This window comes from Pleuronectes platessa, chromosome 24 (assembly GCF_947347685.1).
Source record: "Pleuronectes platessa chromosome 24, fPlePla1.1, whole genome shotgun sequence".
Lineage (NCBI taxonomy): Eukaryota > Metazoa > Chordata > Actinopteri > Pleuronectiformes > Pleuronectidae > Pleuronectes > Pleuronectes platessa.
Window position 1 is genome coordinate 2333704 of NC_070649.1, and position 13346 is coordinate 2347049.

Consider the following 13346-nt stretch of genomic DNA (forward strand, 5'->3'; position numbering starts at 1 on the left):
ATGCTGTGATCCCCTTTGATGACAAAGGGAACGCGGGAGACGCTTACGCTTGAAGCCCCGGCTTCATTAAACAGCAGTGAACCTCGAGGCAACAATAACTGTTCCTCTGTCTCAGTTCTCCGCCTCCTCTGGTTTTGAAGTACACGACCACAGCGTCTACACCTTCTACCAAAGGCCTTTTAGAAGCAGGAGTTGGTTGCATCCCTGAGTGAGCAGCGATTTGACAACCAGACAGGAAGCTGCGCTCAGTGCAGCACACCGTACCTGACAGAGCTGGATCTTGTCCGATGCAAAATGAGCTCCGTCTCTTCACAGCATCTCTGTAAAGAAAAGAACAGACAGGAGGGGAAAGGTCAGGAAAGCTGATATTTGAGGGGGGAGAGCTTAGAGGAGGAGACGCAGCATGAATGTGAAGCTTTAACGCATTGAGATAAAACTTTTAAAATAAACATGTTTTACAGAGGCGTCACTGGGTTTCGGTAAAAAGCATGTCGTGAATAAATGAATTGTAATTTACTTCACTTGAACCCATTCTGTCAGAAACACAGTGAATCCTGTTGTATTTACATCTCGTCTCCTCGGTGCTCAGCTCCTCTCCAATGTGTCTGACACGGACCATCAGGGGAAGTTTGAACTGGAATCAGCCAATAACTAATCAGTATGCTGCAGCCGCCGCCGTTGCAGCAACCAGGCGGGGGGGGGGGGGATCTATTGATGTGTGCTCTTTTATGAGAACTTATCATTCGAGACCCACTTACCCGCTCCGAAAAGGTCAAATGAAATTCTCTCATATCAAATTGAGTTTTTCTCCTGATTAATACGCGCCGAATGTCAGAACTGTTTCAGGTTTGCATTCACCTTTAAGAGGGAACACAGCTCAGATAATACAGCTTTAATTAAAACGCCCCACGAGGAAATATTTCAATTAAGGGATCCGGAGCAACCACAGGACGGAGGACTGGGGCCTCATGGAAGCAGGTAAACAGTTCTGAGATCAGGTCGAGTAAGTTGTATTATCACAGGTATAAAGTCGTAAGGTTACGAAAATAAAGAAGTCGAGTTATTACAAGAATTAAGCCGTAAATACTGAAAGAATCAACCAACATTTGCAAAGACCATGGTTGTCATTGTGTGGTTGTTGTTGTTGTACATTTGCCAGTCATGAGGATTCAACCTCTGGGGACCATGAATGGAAGTCTGTTCAATAATCAGGGTCTTCAGGTCTGCGAGAGTTGTTGTGGCCACAGAACTGAACTTTTCCCTCCACAGCTCGAAGGCTTGAAAACACAGATGGAGAGAGAAGGGCTCACAATGGCGCGTCTATCACTCTGCCATCGAGCTGAGGAGAAAGGCAGCGGCACGTCAGATTCAGGGTATCGCCCTGTCACCGCTGCCGCTAACAGGCAGAGAGCAGTGCGAGCTGGGTAATTGGGAAGGCCGTCCTGCCCCCGGACTTTGAGTGGCATGTCTCGGGCGCGGCGTGAAGTCAGTCACTGATCGGCGGCGAGATGCACCGAGCTGTCAGCTCAGCTCCGGAGTAATCACAGGCCTCCATTAACAAGCCTGCTCCTGCTCTCACAGGAGGAAGAGGAGGAGGAAGAGGAGGAGGGATATAGAGACAAACGTGAAAACACACAGGTGACAACGCACACGTTTGTGAGCCTGTACACAATCACTGGAGTAATGATCTTAGTGGACAGACGCAGAGACATACTTATTAGTGCGATGCAAACCCAGTCTGGTTCTACGACTCACAGAAAAACCAGTGCCCCTGTTCCCATTTACATAACATCTCTGATGCTGAGAGGATTTTTCCATTTGGAATCCATTACGCCCCCCATCACCGCGCTAATCAGCATATTATGAATTATTGCTGTCGTTACAGTGGGTGCCCGAGAAATATCAATAGGTCTTAATTATTCACCAACGAGAAATTATAAAAGGAAAAGCAAATGCACCTTTGGTTTGAGCTGCCAACAATGATTAGACCTGGTATCTCTCTCTCTGCTCCGGGGACGAGTGAGGCTCCGGTTCTCTTGCCCGTGGAAATCATTTCTAAAGCCGCGATGAGCGATGAGCTCGTGGGAATGAACTCCTGCTGGTGTTTGTCTGCGAGCCCATAAAACTGTGCTCTGCAAATAGACGTTCATAGTAAAATTCCTGGTGTTTAACTGTTATTGTTTGTATTTGCCGTTAAACTGAATATTGGGGGTAGTTTTGCTGATGTTCCTTTTCAATTTGTGGTTTGTACACAGGTTTGAAGACAAAACTTTCTTTAATTTGGAGATTTAATCATGATGAATTTACTACAAAGCTCTTAACTTTGAGTCTGACCAACAGAGGTAGAATACCAGAAAACCAAGATGGCGGCGCATATGGACGCAGCCGCCCCTCACTGTCCCACCGAGATGTTTTAATGTTTCTACGTCTTTATCTACATGTTCTTCTACGTCAAGACCGGGTTACAATACTCATATCCTATCTACCCTATGCCTTTTGACTGTGTACTATACTTCTGTACTTATATATTTAGTGTTTTGAGTACTTATACTTTATGTTTCCACCAGGGATCAGACAGAAATGGTATATCAACGGGAGAATTGACAATAAAGCGTTCAAATGTACAGAAAACATCAAAAAGCTTAATAAAGAGGACCATCACCGTCCTAGTGGCTCTGAGGTGATTTCATATTCTGTCTGAACTGCAGACAGGAGGGGCAAACAGCTGCAGAACTGACCTCACAGCTTTCAGGATCAAATGGGATGGAGTGTGTGTGTGTCCGTGTGCCAACATTTATGTAACTTCTCTGAAAAACGGAGCATCGAGCTGTGTGGAGGTGAGAACTTCTCTCTTTACCTCGACACGACTTCCTGGGGAAACTGAGCGACTGCTCAACACGTTCAATTCAGAGAGATAAGACAGATGATACTTCTGTTTTACCAATTACTGCAAACACAACCCAACAACTAACAATTAACACAAAGTGGAGCTGATGTGCACCTGATTCACTTCAAAGGTATTGATCATAAACCAAAGAATTCGGCCTCTGGATTCAAACTGAACGAGAGAGAAACTTAGAAACAATGAACAGCGACTGACTGGAGTTTGTTAACGAGCAGATTTAATCAGTTTCAGTTGATTTCTCTCATTTCGAAAGGGCTGAAAATATGTGCATGATATGTTTTACACATTTTTTTTCATGAATTACATTAGCAGGTATCATAATTGCAGGTCGGTGAGGTCGAACTCATTATAGCCGACTTTCCTTGAGAGATAAAGGCTTCAGCTGAATCCACCAATCCGTGGTACTGCAGGGTTCCTCTGACCTTTCACAACGAGCTGCCAATCACATCGCTCTCCGTCCTAATGGAGACGTGCTGATTACAGCCGACATGATTCAGAGCTGCTAACTGCCGCCCTTCAACAGGAAATTAAATTATATAAAAGAGCGAATACGGCTTAGAAGAGAGGAAATACTGTTCACTGATCAGTTTCCAGGATCCAGGGGCCGGATGTCACGTGTCTGGTGTTTCCACGTCGTGTCGACATCCCAACAATCCTGACTGCCAGCAGCAAACACTGGGATTCTGGGTATTCTGGGGTTTATTTCAATGACTCTGCAGGAGCTTCACGCTCTGCAGGCGCCCTGAGCTCAAACATCAACCCACACTGCAGTTCAGTGTTCTCCTCGTGCCGTGGGATGTGAGAGTCATGGTTTCACTTCTCTGCTCACTGGATCCAGTCTGAATTGAAATGCGACAACATATCCAAATCACACGGGTCTCTGTGGAACCACAAGTACCTGCTTTCTTCCCGACAGTGACAAAGTAAGACAAAGGTCATTCGTATTTAAACGACCTAAACCGTTTCCAGACCTGAGCTCTGGAAAGTGTCTGGATTTGAGGAACGCAGCAGATTAACGCGTGTGTAAATGTTGTCTTCTGTAATAAAACACCTGGAGCACACAACACCCAGGACACTGATCTCCACTCACTATGGAGTTAAATGATCGACCTTTTCAATTTACATGCTTCATTAAGAGTCCAATTAGGATCGGATCTCCTGCCAATTAAGTTCTAAGACACAAAGATTCATGTCGAAAAGACTTACAACTCTGGACCACCGGGAAAAGGCCTTAAAAACCCAAACGTTATATTACTTGAAGTTTAAATCAAATGTTAAGTTACAGGGTTTTAAAAACTTTTGACTGACACTGTACATTCTCTCCCAAAGTCTGGCCAAGTGGTGTCAATTAGAGACTCGTGTTGCGAAGCTGCACTCAGTCCTGCACCGGAGACCTCGGCCGGGAAGTGAAAAGGTCGGAGAAACATCCTCTTCTTCTTCTTCTTATTCCCGTCTGAATACAATTATGGAACAGACATTTACACAAGAGGCCGCCCGGATGAAAACGTACGAAGTGCAGTCTTCACATAATACCCACTCTGCATTTACATTCATCAACTGGCTGGTAAAGAATGCCCCCTTTAGTCGTTGCCTATTATCAAGCTGTTGATGCAGAGTAGATGTAGAGCACGAGGCTTCCTGTGTGTCATTTCTCTCCTTCCTCTCCTGCTGTCGGTGCCAAGAGAGCAGCTGCACTCAGGAGGAGCAGAGAACCAGGTCACATCTCCCCGGTTTGCCTTTGTAACCTTCCGGTTCATAATGATGGTGAGTGATGCGCTCTCCAGGCTTTCATCAGCTTCGGAGTGTGTCGTCGTCATTCTGCTAAAGACTCTTCCTCTGCCTCTCCCTCGTACCCACCATGCAACACAACACGGTGAAGGATAACACAGGAGTTCTACCTGAGGCCACTTATTGTAATTTTGAAGGCTTCAAAACGAGATAATTGGAGTTTGATATATTGCATGTGACACATGAATGAGCAAACAAATGGTGAAGCCCCTTCAGTCCTGGGCTGATCAGGAAATAGGTAGTTTGGGACTAGAAGCCCCTTTGGACCTAAATCCAAATGTGACCAAAACAGGCCTGAGCACAAAACAGGTTTGTCATCAAGTGCAAACTCGTTGGCCAACTCGAACAGCCAATCACAAACCTCCGCCAAGGCCCAACAGCCCCTTCACATTCAATCAGGCTGCTCCAAAACAAATCACAAGAAGCACAATGATTGATAGAGTCAGACACCAGCAATTAGTCCGACCCCCTGGAACCACCAGGAAATGTTGTAATTATTTATTTATTTCTCCACATCACACGCTGCTGCTTTAACACATAAAGTCCAATTGCACTTAACTCCATGTATTCATTGTTAATAGGTTATATTAATAATGCAAGTGTTTGCAGATCGGAGTTCTAGGATCTATTTTACATCCGTCAGTTTCCCCCCGTGTCGGATGAACATCATCGTTACATCATCGTCCACAACGACCTCATGAAAAGATCATTCTGCTTTCAGCCGAGTGTGAGAGTGAAACTGTGCATATGCATGTTGCAAATGCAAACTGCTTTCAAGGAGAGTGCACTGAGAATAAAAATAGGATGCCTCACAGACGGTGCTCCAGGTGGAATCCCACCGTCCTCTTTGGTTCCTCGTCATCCCTGACTTTCCATTGAAGCCTCCGCCCTCTCCATCTCTTTGGCCCCGTCAGAGTGGAGCAGAGCCGAGCCCTTGATGAGGCCACCTTTTGATCTCTCTCCGGCGCCTCTTCTCCTCCTCTTCTCTTTCTCCCATCATCCCCCCCTCTCTGCGCTCTGCCGGGGAGCTGTCAGAGTTCTGAGGCTTCTCTCAGCCTCTCCTCCTCATCCCACCAGACCTCGTCTCTGGGCTCGCTGGTCCTCACGCCCGATGATTCCCCGTTAGCATCGAGGGCCCGTTTCTCTCTGGGAGCAGCCAGTCTCTGCAGTTACTCCCCAGCGCAGCGCTTGCTCCCACAGAATTTATCCGGTTCTCGTATTAAACGTACATAACAAATAGTTCAGCACATCATTTGTCTCCTTGTCTGTATATTTATTAGACTGACAGCGTTGAAATGGCAAATCAGTCCAAGCCCGGAGGGAACAGCTTCCATCACAATGCAGCCCCTGATTTAATCTGGTTATTTACACTAGGCACTCAGAGCTGTTTGTTTATCATCACCCCGCGGATCTCAGTGCATATTTCACTGGAACAGTCGGACTTGGGGATTTGCATGTGCCATTTCTGCCCAGCGACCCAGGCTTCAACAATGCAATGAGCCGACCCCCCCCCCCCCCCCCCCTCAATCCCTTGTGCTATTACATATTCAATTAAATTCACAGTCTCCTCAGTGATAATTCTGATGGAAAATCATGTGAGCTGCAGGAGGAAGGTGCAGGAGACACAGAAACCTTAATAGACGCAGTGTATTGATGCTCGTAGCAGGAGGAGGAGAGATGAGTGATATAAATTAACTCTGTGTAATGGAAACCAATTCTGAAGGTATATTAAGAGCCCATTAAAGAACTGGGGCGTGTTAAATCCCACCTACGACAATAGACCCACAAGATGGATCCCAGTTACCTCTGCTCAGCTTAGAGAGGCTGAAGAAGAAGCTGCTGTCAGACGTGCACTGAGGGTCTGGACATTTTCCGGGTTAGAGTTCGACCACATGATGTCTGCAGCAGGATCTGTGCATCATGTCCTGCATCCTGCATGCTCTACCAAGGCTCCACCCCCCCCCCCCCCCCCACCTCGCCTGAATGCTCCAGACATTCTCCTGCTGTTGTGAACGAGCTGACACAATCTCCTGCTGCGTTCTTCATATGTGAAAACTCACGTGTCTGAAAACGACCCACGAGACACGGAGACAGTTTGTTATCGACCCAATCGGCCTCCTCACATCTCCTCTGAGCAGAGAAGGTGAATCTTTGTTCCTGAGCTGTGAGCAGACATCCTGACTCAGAGAACACGGAGCTGATGAAAGAGAGAGGAGGAAATGAAAGGACATTCCTGCACAGTAGAGATGAATACGCTCGGTGTTGGTGTCTTTGTGCCGCCGTCTCAGAGGGGAGGAGGCACCGGAGGTTGACAAAGCGTGCAAATTGATTGGCTCCCTCGCCGCCGCAGGGCAAACTGGTGGAGGTTAATGTTGTGAGCAAGGACGAAGTGTTGGGAATGAGACGCTTTTGAGCTGCAGTGTAACAGGCACACTATGCATGGTTAGGCAGCGCCCTCCCCTCTTTACCTTATCGTGTTTTCCTGCAGCAGCCACTTCCCTCCTCTTTAACGGAGCCTGTGTGTGTGTGCACCTTAAGTCTATTCGACACCTGCAGTATAAAGATCCTGCCTCCACAGTCTCTGAAACTATTTCCTCATGTTTGTCTTGAGCTCGGCCTGATCCTGCCTGTTTCGTTTGAGTCCTCCAAGCTGCTCGACTGTTCACCTCCCCTGAAAACCCCTACCTGCCCCACTCCTGTCTCAGACCACAATCCCTCCATCTTCAATCTGCGACGAGCTGAGGTTTGAACCTATGAGCAGCCGGCGTCTGAGGCCAACTCACTCAGAGAAATCCTGCTCAAGAGGACAAAGTGTCTTCCAAGACAGAGAGATATAGAAAATGTCTCAATGGAGCGAAACTGTTCATTTCTGTTTCTGCAGGTTTCAACAAGTTCAATTCAATAGATTCACAATAAGTGAAATGTGGGAGCTGTGGCAAGATTGACAAACATGACAAACAACATCAGATCAAATCAATTTGTGAGATTTTCAGTTGCAGGTTGAAGGGTTTTCTGGTTTTTTACCTGATGCTTTTCCTTCGAGATGTGAGTTGAACTTCCTTAATTCAACGTCTTCATTTAGTCAAAGATCTGATATTATAATAAAGCCACAGACTTATAAAAAAACATATTGAGAATGTTTTTCTTGACAGCGCTCCATGGATGAGAGAATTTACTCAGCGACTTCACAGATTCATTACAAAGTGCAACAAATATTGAATTATCCCATCACTACTTATTTCTGAGCGTGTCCTCTGAGGGCTGATGAAATCGAAGGCCGGCCGTGATTCACACCAGATAAAGGGAGGAAGCAGTCAGGTGCCTTAGGAACCTTCAGAGAAGAGAGCACGACGGAGATTTGTTCACTTAAATTCAAAAGTCATCACTTCTATTCCAGCGGAGGCCATTATGAGCTTCGAGGAAAGAGATGGCCTCGGATCTTTGTAGAAACTAGAGTCGTGAGAACAAACTCCGCCGAGCGTAAATTGCTTTTCTCCAGACGAGCTGCAGATCGAGCTCTGACCTCGTGATGACTGAGAGTCCGCTTTAAATGTTGTGGCATCAGTGAAGTAGTGAGAAGGACGAGATGGCAAACGTCCTCGGCTGATGCTGAATAAACACCCGAGCAAAAAAGAAATGTCTTTTGTTCCCGGTGAAGAAGAAGCCTATCGCAGGGTCGCTGCAGTCGTCACCTCCGAGGATGTGTCTGAACTGCAGAGACGTTTATTTGACTCATTCAACAAACTGTCAAGTGCTGAACATGAACTTTCTGATGCTGGTAGAGGCGATGAACTCATCCTGCAACGCAACCGGATGATGCAGCTCACACAGGACGTGCGTGGGTCATACAACAAGCCTTTAGTGCACTCAGATTATAACATGAAAACAAAGCCACCCACATCCAATATTAAACTAATTGACTTATATAAAAGGTCAATTCATACGGTGATGAAAACACGAATGAGCTCGACCTTCCTGAGACGTGACAGACGTGTGGGAGTTGGAGAGAATCTCTTCCAGAGTGAAAAGGGTTCCAGGACAAATCGTTCCGTAAACAAACAGATTGGGTGACGACTGAAACAGCAGGACTTGACACTTGGAGACAGAATACTTCTCCTCAGCCTCCCGGTCTTCTGACTAAAGAGCAAGAACAACCGGCTTATCTCCAAATTTTCCTTCTCTCTCTCTCTCTCTCTCCCCCCCGCCCTCTCTACCCTCCAACGCTTTGAAAGTCGATGACAGTGACAGAGCGGGGGAGGCTCGGGCTGCCAGTGGTGTCATCCAGAGTCGCTGATGTCACCTCCGCTGTAGCCTGCACCAGGAGTGATGCCAGAGTGCAACGTGCTACTGCTGACTCAGCCAGCATCCATCCTGGCAGCCGTGTTAAAGTGCATCATTGGATCCCTCTAAGTGTCATTAACTGGGGCGGGTGAGTGTTTGGTCGCGGCGGGGTGCTGTCACATGCAGTCGCCGTCACACGGGCAAAAAATGTACCTGGCACGGGCCTCGGTGGAGGAAACAGCAGCCGCAAGACGGAAGGTGAGAAACCAGGAGACAAAGGGGAGGGATGGAGGGATGACTTTAAAGGAGGATAAGTGTGAGGGCATACCAGGACCAGAACTCCAGAGGGACAGAACAAGAGGGTGAGACAGCGAGGAGCAGGAAGTGAGGCGAGAGCCCGGCTCTTTCCCCGAGGCTCATCTGAACATTCTCTTTCGTGCTCTGTTCTCCTTCTGCCGAGTCCACAATAACAGCTCCTTCAAAAGAGCCACGCCGCCCGTCCTCCACAGGAGAAACGAAACAAGAGATTCATGTGAGTGTTTCCAGTGGAGGTGCAGTCCCAGACGGGCTCTGTCTCCCAAGCAGCTTTGAGCTGAACACTGACGCCGGGGCTCGCGGCGCTGGATAAGAATTTATAAAGCTGTTGCTGCCGGGCGCTGCTGTAGCACAATGCCCAACTTTCATGTTACAGGATTAGGAGGGATCAGTTTTCTGGATCAATAGGATTATAGCTGTCGTTAACCCCTCGGAGATGAAAGCATCGCAACCTACGGAGAAAACCAGGGGATGTGCGGATGGAAGGATGTGTAGCAGGGTGAGAGGAGGACAACTTCTTTGCACACAGAAAACAAACAGTTATTTCAAGTAGGAATAATCTGTTCTTGGATCAAACTAAACTGCCCCTGGTACAAAATTAACACAAAACGAAAAGAAACGGAATAGAAAGACCTCTCAGTGTAGTCGGCCCTGCCTTCCTCTCGTCTCTCTGCCACTGGAGAGGGAGACGTGCTGGAACACGTCTTCTCCACCTGCACAGTAATTGGCTACTTTTCGTGGGTGCACACTCAAGTCGATCCCTCCCATCAAATCCAGTCTGTGCTGCTTTCAGCCCATCACGTCCGCTGAAGGTGCGGCAGCTTACACAGCTTGCAGATGCATCACACACAGAGAACAGTGCAGTGAGACACAATCTTGTTCTCTGCTTCCACACAAACTCAGTGGATTAGAAACAGTAGAGGAAAGCAAAGAGGTACTTTGTGGATGGGCTGTCGTTGAAGCATCTATTTAGGAAATACAGCACAATTAAATGCGTTGGTTGATGCTGGTTTTAAGATGGTTTCAAACTGGTTTCAAACTGTCTTGGACATTGCAGGGTCATTGCTTACATAGAGTCAACGCCCTCTGATCATAGGTGGACGTCACTTCTGTCCCCTAAGTGTGTGTCCTGCTGCTGGAGTCGTCCACAAAGCTCGACAACCAGGATAACTTCACTTTAACAAGCTGCTTGTTATGTCGTACGTGGGTATTCACGGCGTTCTTCAGCCAAAACTTGAATATTTCCCTTCAATATTTGATGCTTCCTTAAGTAAATGTGTATTTCTGCCTTGGATGTGAACTACTTGTGTAAATATATCCTCATGTACAGTATGTGGAAGCCTTCAGAGCTCTCACGCAGAAACAGAAGACTGCTCCTGCCCAGATGTATTTGATTTATGTATGTGTGTGGTGTGTGTGTGTGTGTGTGTGTGTGTGTGTGTGTGTTTGTGTGTGTGTGTGTGTGTTCTCCGCGGCACCAGATGGATACTCTGCAAATAGCCGGGGATGAAATTAAGAACAACAGCTGTCAGATCAGCCAGCGAAGTGAGCGAAGAACGAGAGAAAAGAAGAAAAGAGGAAAAAAGGAAAAGAAGAAAAGAGGAAAAGAGGAAGAGAGGAAGGAGTCATGCAGCTGCAGCTCGTGCAGGTAAACGCAGACTGACATGCAGCGAGAAGCCTCATTAGGAAACTTCATGTGAGTCGTGAAGTGATTTTCCCGAAGCTGTCAGCTGCAAACAGCATGTCAGAAAGCCACCCAGGCACTTCCCCCCCCCCCAGGTGGTCCATGCGTGGCTGCTGTGCAGGGAGGGGGGGGGGGGGGGGGGGGGTGGGGGAGGTGTTAGCAACACAAACACACATCAAACATCAACTATTTCAGCGTGAATGAGTCCTGTTCCTCCTCCTCATAACTCACTGTCTGTAAACTGGATTTGATCAGAGGTGAGGATGAATCAACCTGTGTCGCCCCCCCCCCCCCACACACACACACACACACACACTCTGAGCACCTCCATCAACACAGATCACGTCTGACGCATGTTAATCGGGCACATCAGGTTTGTTTGTGTGGACTCGCAGCACTTCACCTGGATCAGGTCACGTCCTGGTCACCTGTCAGATTGATTCTTCACCACAAGGCCAGAGGGGTGGGGGGGGGGGGGGGGGGATCTGAACTAACGTTTCTAGAGAGGAGGACAGACTGAGACAAAACACGAGGACAAAATGATCCTGTCTTTTCTTTTTGGTTTTTGTATAATTGGGGTTATTTTCTGGGCTTGAACCCTCAACACGACTAATATAAAATATTTGTTTTAAGTTTTAAACTAGCCCCCCCCCCCCCCAATATAACACCATACTCAGCTCCCACAGAGTGAGCTCCATCCATGGCTGCCATTGTCCTCCCACAGGGCAAAAAAATAGTTTTGGCCCAGATTTGGCCCCACACTGCTCCCACACTATAATCCGGCCCACATACTGGGTGCAAAACCAAAGACCATTCAGAAACTGTGTCAGGCCCATAGGCCTCGATGATGAACAGGAAACACTGATGCTATAACCAACAACCTCATCACCAGCACAAGAAAGACCCACACTGTCTTATATAATGTAAACAACAATTAAATAGGAATTATCTCAGGCACAGGATGAAATGACCTTGACTGTGTGAATGGAGCCTTCATTAAAAACATCCCCTGGGACCAGTGGGACCAGTGGGACCAGCGCAGCCATCAGCCTAAATTCCTCAGATTCAGAGTTTATGAAATGTCCTGTAAGTACCCAAGGTAATAAACCTCTGCGGTCTGGTTTTTGGGAAAGACATCAAAAAGGCAGAAAGCTAAATGAATGAATATCTCACTGTTGAGGTTCGTCCAGTACAGATACAACTGGGAGTACTGGGAAGGTGGAACCAGGATGTGAAGCTTCTGCCACACCACAATCAACCATGCCTGTTAATTCTCTAATGAGCTCAACCAGCCAAAATAAAATCAGGATCTTATCTGTGTGAAGCTTTTCAAATGAACGTTCTTCCCTGTGCCTGTGATCACGTCTTCTATTGGGTTCAGATTAGAATTGAATTTAGTATTCTGTTTATTGTTGTAAACTTTAAGAGTAGATTAGTTTCCACAGATTGCAGATTCAGGATAAATTTTTCCCTTTGACACCGAAGATAACCTCTTTATTTATTGTGTATCACTAAATGACTTCAGAAGCGATGCACTGCAGTTTCCTCTGCACACTATTTCTCCAGGAAGAGACGCAGACATGTCTCAGGACACCTGGAGAGGACTTCTCCCCGCAGCAGGTTTCCTTCACGGGTCATCGCACTTGACGGCTTGCCGAGCTCCAGCCGGCCGCTGACGGGACGCAGGAAGTGACAAGACCGACTCGGGGAGAAGTGAGAATGAGGTGTTTCCCCCTGGACCAGGTTTCAGATCTGCCGATTTCCAATTAAAGAGGAAACGCGACGGGACAGCTGACAAGATGGAGACGACTTATTCCGGCTGCACACTGGAGAACTTTCCCCACAGACACGAACTCCCAAAACTACAGAAAATGATTTATCAAATAATATAAATCAAACTTGTATAGATTCACGTTTACAAAATCACAGAGACTCAAATCCAGTGGAGTAGTATTTAAGGAACGATTTCTTAAATACTTGAATCACTTTTCCTTTCTCACCACACAACTTTCTCGACAGTCTCCCGTCTGTGATAAATACAAATATCAATAACAGACAGGAAGAGCCTGTGGGGTTGTTTGAGCCTGATATAAAGTTACAAGAGGAAGTTTCTCCACATAAAAACTTTATCCCTGTATTTATGGTGCTATGTATTTCTCTAGGCTTCTAATGGACACACACACGTTCCTGAACCTGCGTCACTCACACAGCGTTTTAATTTATGGAGCAGAAAATCACCCTGGTTGCTCCCGGCACTTTATTATCACGCCCTAATGTTTCCCCTCAGGAGTCACGGCCTGATTTTCATTCTGATGAAACGACATTAACTGACAGACAAGCGACGCTGTTTAGATTCCGGCAGGTTGTAAAAAC

General features: G+C 47.0%; 1 long non-coding RNA gene across 1 annotated transcript in view; it reads right to left on the reverse strand.

Moving 5' to 3' along the window:
* Positions 1–257: 257 nt before the first annotated feature.
* LOC128431137 (uncharacterized) overlaps positions 258–13346 on the reverse strand; it is a 37816-nt gene continuing 24727 nt past the window's right edge. Inside the window, exon 3 of the long non-coding RNA XR_008334112.1 lies at positions 258–320. This is a non-coding gene — a long non-coding RNA (uncharacterized LOC128431137). The remainder of the gene's footprint in view (positions 321–13346) is intronic.